Below are 7,460 nucleotides of genomic sequence, written 5' to 3' on the forward strand. Positions count from 1 at the left end.
AAGCAAGACCTGCCAGCCAGCCACCCACCAGCAGCCGCCCTGCCGCTGCTTCCGCCAGCAGCCGCTGTCAATCATCGGAAACGTCGGAGAGGCCCTCTCCGATGTCTCCGATGATTGAGGCCCTTGCTTCCGCTCCGCCTCATGTGAGTTTGTGCCGCTCTTGTCCTTCTCTGCTGATTGCCGTTGCTGACTCCTTCGCTCCCGTCTACCTTTTGCCTGCTCCTCCCTCACCGCCTTTCTTTGCTGCCAACAATGCTCTGCCGCTGTTGCCTGCTGCCGCGCTGCCGCTCTGCTGCTCTGCCGCCGCCCTGCTGCCTGCTGCCGCCTGCCTTCCTGCCTGCTCGCCCCGCCACTCACCAATCATAGCTAGCAGCAGGGGGGATCTGGCTTCTGGTGCGTAGGGCCGCTACGTTCTGGAAAATCCCCGATCGTAGCCCAATCTACGGTCCAGCCCCTAGCGCAGATCGGCTACGCGCCAGGCATCGGGCCGGTGCTACGCTTGGGCCAGCGTAGCGGCCCTACGATTCCGCTACGCTTTGGAGCGTAGCAGCTGGCCCGCCGATGCCGCAGCGTAGGGCTGGTACGCTGCCAAGGCCCGTGGTGCACCCTGCTGCTGGCAGCCGTAGGCCTGCTACGCTCCCAGAAGCGTAGCACACGCAACGGTTGTGCGCGGCGTAGGCTGCCTGCGGCTGCCAGCATCCTGGACTGTAGCAGCGCTGCGCTGCTGCGGCGTAGCGCCGACGCTGTCCACCCTCAGTACGGCTCGCTCCATTTGCTGGCCGATACCTTTGCATTGCAATCTAAGTTAGCTACTACTATCTACAGGCGATCTTGCAAGTGTCGGCAGTGCAGATGTTGGCGGGTGGGCCCGAGCTGGCAAGCATCGGCGCAGAGCGAGGCACAGGTAGTGGTGGGCGAGGGCGGCAGTCGAGGTTGGGCAAGGCGCTCCTGCAAGCCCAGGCCGATGTCGATGCCCACCGAGAGTTGGCCATCAGCTTGCTGGATGAGCTGCAGAGGTGTCGGAAGCAGCGGAGCGATGGCGATGGGCGGGTCGACGTTGGCGGTGGTGGTGGTGCGGGTGGCGGCGGAATGATGGGCGACGGTGGCGGTGACGGCGGCAAAGGGACGGGCGCGCGCTGGCTGGCTGGCTCGGAACTCGGAACCGAGCCTCCCAGGCGGCCAGCGAGCGATCGAAAATTCGAAAAGGGGGCTGACGCGCGCGCGTGCCCTTCCCTCCACATTTCCATCCGCTCCCTCACCTCCCGCCACCACCACCGCCTAACGCCACCCGCCGCCACCCAGCTCCTGCCGCTGCCACCCCGCCTGCCGCCAACACCACCTTGCCTGTCAGCATCCTGTTGACATCAGACGGCATCGCCACACCAGCCACACCACCCTTGGACTCGCCAGCACCAGCCCTGCCTCGACTGCCAGTCCCAGCTGCCGCGCCGCCTTTCCGCTCCTCACCTCGTCAATCGTCGGAGCCTTCGGAGCACGCTCTCCGAAGTCTCCAACGATTCTGACGATTGACGCCGTCTCTCCGCTCCTGGCATCGACCGCATCGACTGCATCGACCGCACCGACGCCTTCGGCAACTTTGACCCCACCGCCACGCCACCGGCCTTGTCACGCTGCCACCGTGAGTCCCACTGATGCTAGCCTTGCCTCCTTGCCTTACTCTTGCCCCTCTGCCTCGCCCCTGCCCTCCCAAGCCACCGCAGCAGCAGTCGCTCCAACGTCGGCATCAACGTTATCTACGGCCCCGCTTCTTATGGTGAGTGCTGCTACCTGCTTGCCGGCGTGCCCACTGCGCTGTCAGCCAACGTGCAAGCATAGCTGACGCCTGCTCCTCCTCTTTCCTCTTCCAACTGCCTCTTTCTGCGCACGCCGTCGATGCTCTTGCCGCGCCCTGCCGTCGCCTCTGCTATCGACTCCGCCGCCTGCCTTCAACCTGCCGCCGCCACCACCAATCTGCGAACCTGCCTCACCTTGCCCTGTCGCCTCGCCCTGCCATCCCACCTCGCCCTGCCGCCTTGCTCCGCCTCCGCGTGCTGTTGCTGCGCTTGCTGCTGCTCGACTCGATGCTTACCGTTGTTGTGCCTGGGACGCCCGCATTCGCCGCTGCTGCCGGTCGCTGCTCCGGTGCTCCTCGCTGCACGCTTGCTGCCCTTTCCCTCCGCCGCCACTTTGTCGCTTTGCCTCGCCGCTTTGCCACATCATGTAGTAGTAGAATTGCAATAGAACTGTGCCCCCAATGCAAGATGCGACTGTGCGAGTGAGGCTACTGTGCGACATCACAAGCGCTGGCTTATTCCGGTGGCAAAACTGTACGGCCGCTACAGGTTCAGATTTGTAGGGCCGCTATGCGCCGCGGAAGCGTAGGGCCCTACATTTTCCTACGCTTCGGGACCATAGCGGCCCTACGGTCACGGGTCCAAAAATCGTAGCTGCAGATTTTTCGAAGCGTAGGAAGAACCGTAGCACTGCTACGCTGCCGCAGAAGCGTAAGTACCCCTAGTTGTTAGCTATGAATGCTGTCGCCACGCTGCCGCATATTAGTATTCAGATTTTGCAATGCAATGCCCGTAGATACATGTGGCTGTGGGTTTGGGGGTAGACCTACGGTAAGCAGGCCGTAGGATGCCTACAGCCAAAACTGCCGTAGGTCCTCCTACAGCACCCGGTGTCGTAGGGGATTAACGATCTCCTACGGCACTGCCATATCGTACGAGACATACGATTTCCAAAATCGTAGGCCAAAAGCCTGCCCCTAGCTATGACTGTCAGCGTGCTGCAACAGAGCGATGGCAGAAGAGCGCCACAGTGGATTGATGCACTCACCTGACAAACATAGCTAGCGGCAGGGATTTAGCTACGGCCTCGGGAGTCGGAGATCTCCTTCGCTACCCCAGGGCCATAGCTAGACGGTCTACATCTTCGGCCTGTGGGCCGTAGGACCCCTACGCTGCCAGGGCCGTAGGACCCCTACGCTACCAGGGCCGTAGGACAGCGTCGCTCCCACACCGCAGGCATAGCACGCACCCACAGCCGTATCCTAGCTACGATTTGATTGCAATACTACGGTACCTGCAAGGGTGGCAGCAGCAACGGCGGTAGAGCGAGGTGACAGCAGGGCGGTAGCAGGGCGGCAGCAGCGGCAGCGGCAGAGCATCAGCAGCAATAAGGTGGTGAGGGAGCAGGCAAAGGGAAGAGGGGAGCGAAGGAGTCAGCAATGGTGCACAGCTGAGCGGCAGAAGAACAAGAGCGGAAACAGCAAACTCACATGAGGCGGAGCGGAAGCAAGGCCTGCAATCATTGGAGACGCCGGAGAGGGCCTCTCCAACGTTTCCGATGATTGACAGCGGCTGCTGGCGGAAGCAGCGGCGGGGCAGAAGCAGCGGCAGGGCGGAAGCAGCGGCGGCTGGCAACTCACCGGCTGGCTGGCTGGGCCGGCTGGCGGCTGCTGGCTTGGCGGGTGGCTGGCTGGCTGGGCCTCTCGCTGAGCCTCGCTGGCGGCTGGCGGCTGGCTGGCTGGCTGGCTGGCTGGCTGGCAGGGTTGGGCGGCTGGCTGGCTGGCTGGCTTGGCTGGCTGGCTGGCTGGCAGGGTCGGTCGGCTGGCTGGGCTTTGTTGAGAGCTGGCTGGCATCTTGCTGGCTGGTGGGGCCCCGCTGGCGGCTGGACTGGCTGAGCGAGCAGGCAGCGGCTGGCTCGCTGACGGCTGGTGGCTGCGCTGGACTGACGGCTGGCGGCTGGCGGGTGGCGGCTGGCTGGCTGGGGGTTGGCCAGGCCAGGCTGGTGGTGGCTGGCTGGCGGGTGGTGTCGGATGGTGGTGGTAGTTGGGCAGGAGAGTCGGGTGGGCAGGCGGATGGATTTTGCAGAAGGGCCGGGTGGCAAAGGGCCGGGTGGTGGGCCAGCGCGCGCGCGGAACAGCAGGGCGGACCCCTGAGCTGACATAAGCAAAAAAAAAGTCGTATTTTTGGCCGTACCAGCGCTGCGTTGCAAAACAGCGCGGGACCCTGCCGATTTCCAAGCGTATGGCCTGTGCGGCTCAAAAAAGTCGCAGGAGACCTCCGATTTCTGGCCAAAGGACTCTGGCAGCCCAAAAAGGCCGAAGGACACTCCCGAATTCCGAGTCTAGGGCCAAAGGACCCCTACAGCCTAAATCGTAGGTACCTTTGACGCTAGCTATGAAAGGCCGGGCAATTTGCGTTAGAGGCGCAGGCGGTTGCAGCAAATTGGCATTGGTGGTGGCAGGGAGTCAGCAAAGGTGGTGGCAGCGAGTTGGCAATGACGGTGGCAAATGATGAAGCGCAGGGTGTAACGCGGCCAAGGTGGCTGGGGTGGATGCCAGCTGGTGGCGTCGACGGCAGTCGGGTGGCGGTGGCGGGCAAAGGACCAATGGCAGGCAAAGGGATGATGGGACAAGGCGGCTGGATGCCGGTGGGTGGCGTCAATGTTGGTCTGGTGGCGTCAATGTTGGTCAAATAGCGGTGGCAGGCGAGGGTCGATGGTAGTGGTCAGGAGGAAAGGAGCTACAGCGGAGCGGGCAAGACTTTATACCGAGGCTGGCGGGCAGGCAGGTGGTCAGGCAGGCTGCCTGCCTGTGTGAGCACACACGCAGGCAAGCCTGCAAGCCTGCGTGAGCATACACGCAGCCTGGCAGCGTGGCCTGGCCTCAACTTTTTTTTGCGCGCACGCAAGCTTAGTCAGCTGCGCCAGCCAGCCACCCGGCTCGCGCACCCAAGCCAGCCAGCGGGCCGGCTCCCGAGTCTGTCCTCCAGCCAGCCCGCCCAAGCCAGCCTGCCTGCCAGCCGGCTTGCGCGCCAGCCTGCCAGCCACCTTGCCCGCCCGAGCCTGCCAGCCAGCCAGCCAGCTTGACTGCTTGCTGCAGAGCGGAAGCGGAGCGGCCGTCAATCATCGGAATCCTCGGAGAGCAGTTCTCCAAGGATTCTGATGATTGACGGTGCAGAGGCGGCAGAGACGCGGCCGGGAGGTGGCAAGGCAGGCAGGCAGGCAGGCAGGTGGGGCTACAATCTCGGATTGTAGGTAGGCCCAATTTCGGATTTTAGATTGTAGCTAGTCGTAGGTAGGCTACGCATCAGAAAATCGAAGATAGGGATCATGTTGGAGCACCTCGCCGTCTCGCACAAGAACGCAAAGAGTAAACCAATTCAATTGAAAGGGACACTCTAGAGCACTGGACGCGCCTCCCGGGTCCGACTCCCCCAAGTCCCGACCCGAGCCATCAGGCAAGGCAAGGGTAGCGGTAAGGAGCAGCTCCTACCCCTGATGCTACCCCTCACTGACGGTCAATCCCCCTTCATTCCTACCCCTCCATTTCTACCCCTTTAGATAGACACGTCTAGTTATCTAGAGAGCCGCGGTTCACGGTCGAGTCGAGCAACTTGACCAAAGAGACGGAGCGGTACGGTCCCCTGCAGCTACAGGATCATGGTTGCTGCTCTAGAGGTCTATAGTGACCCGCAGCGCAAAGTTGTAGCGTATATATACGACCAGCTTCTGGTCGACGATGGGACCGCTTCTTCATCAAATCATACACATATCATTCCCTTATATCGGTTCAGCTTACCCTCGCACACTCTTCCACATCTCTACAAGTGTCTACTGTCGCTTGCCTTGCATCTCTGACAACTAGTCCGTCGGCCTACCCTCGACCTGGCCCCAAAGCCGTTCCGAGTCCAGGAATAAGAACTCGACTCCTACGGTTGACTCCATACTGTCCTTTGGTATTCCAGACAACTAGACTTGTTGTTTGTCATTGGTTCCGACTTGCATGCACCCTAAGAGGTGTTCCAACAGATCGATCCCCAATTTTTGATTGCAGCCTGCCTACAACCAAAATTGGGCCCGACCCTGCTGCAAAATATGATTTTGCAATCGAAGATGTCGTGCGCCCCATCAAATTGCAAGCGTTGTGCGCCCTGTCAGAAGTGCAACGCACCAGATTGCAGTGTTTGTGTGCTCCGCCAAATCGCAGATGCTGTTTGATCTGACAATTTGGTGTGCACATGTACTCTAGTAGATGGGCCAACCAGGTGCGATCTACCAGATTGTAGGCAGAGTTGACCGTGACCACAATCCCAAAATTGCACCAGGTGGGGCAATCTGCAAAATGCAGGCACGGTCAGTGCTGGTGCAATCTGCAAATTGCAGGCAGGGTCAGTGCTGGTGCAATCTGCAAATCGCAGGCAGGATCAGTGCTAGTGCAATTTGCAAATCGCAGGCAGATGGGCACGGGTGTGATCTGCAAATTGCACTGGGTGGGCCAATTCAAAGATTGGCAAGGCCCTTGCCAATCCGTAAATTGCATGTGTATAACACTTGTCAAATCGGGCACAGTGTGCGATCCGATAAATTGCAGCTGGGCCCTGCTGCTGGCTATGAGTGCTGGTGCAATCTGCAAATTGCAGGCAGGATCAAGCAGGGTGCGATCTGCAAATTCATAGCTAGCAGCAAAAGCAATTCCCGATTCTTCCTATTGCACAGGCTGTGCGATCCAGGATTTGAGAGTCGTTATACACATGTGATCTGAAATCCTGACCACTCAGAGTGGATTTCAGATTGCAGGCAGGAAAAATTCAGAATCTCAGATCGCAGCTGATCGCATGCCTGCTGCGATCTGAGAAATTGCACAAGCTGGCTGCAGCTGGATTTTCAGATCGTTATACATGTGCGATTATTTTTGACTAGATCCTGCTGCTAGCTATGATGGCACTGGTTAAGCCGATCCATAAATTGCACGTGTATAACGCTTGTCAAATCAGGCAAGGTCTGCAATCCGGTAAGTCGCAGCTGGGCTCTCGTCCAACAAAAAAAGAAAAAAAAATCGCACATGTATAACAATTTGAAAATCCACTTGCAGCCAGCTTGTGCGATCCCTCAGATTGCAGCAGATGTGCGATCAGCTGCAATTTGAGATTTTGAATTTTTCCTGCCTGCAATCTGAGATCCTGGCCACTATGAGTGGATTTCAGATCGCACTTGTATAACGACTGTCAAATCCTGGATCGCAAAGCCTGTGCAATTGGAAAAATTGGGGAATCCTTTTGCTGTTATGAAGTTTGGAAATTGGAAATGATTTACAATAGGCTGGTGCCGTAGGAAATCGTTACACCCCCACGATATTCATAGCTAGCGTCAAAGGGCAGGTGGTTTTTGGCCGTAGGCCAAACTACGGCACATAATTGGGAGATCGGGGGTCATCTACGCTAAAAAATGGCCGTAGGTGGCCCTACAGCCAAAATCGGCAATCTCCTACGCCCATTTGGGGCCGTAGGGCTGCCTACGGCTGGAAATCGGCAGGCATCCTGCGCCAGTTTCTGGCCATAGGGCCCCCTACGGCCCTCTGCTGCCAAGAACGGCCGCTTTTTGCTTACATCAGCTCAGGGGCCTGCTGATGCGCGCACGCTGGCCACCCGGCCCTTTGCCAATTCCATCCA

The sequence above is a fragment of the Pseudozyma flocculosa genome (assembly GCF_000417875.1).
Source record: "Pseudozyma flocculosa PF-1 unplaced genomic scaffold scaffold00014, whole genome shotgun sequence".
Classification (NCBI taxonomy): Eukaryota; Fungi; Basidiomycota; class Ustilaginomycetes; order Ustilaginales; family Ustilaginaceae; genus Pseudozyma; species Pseudozyma flocculosa.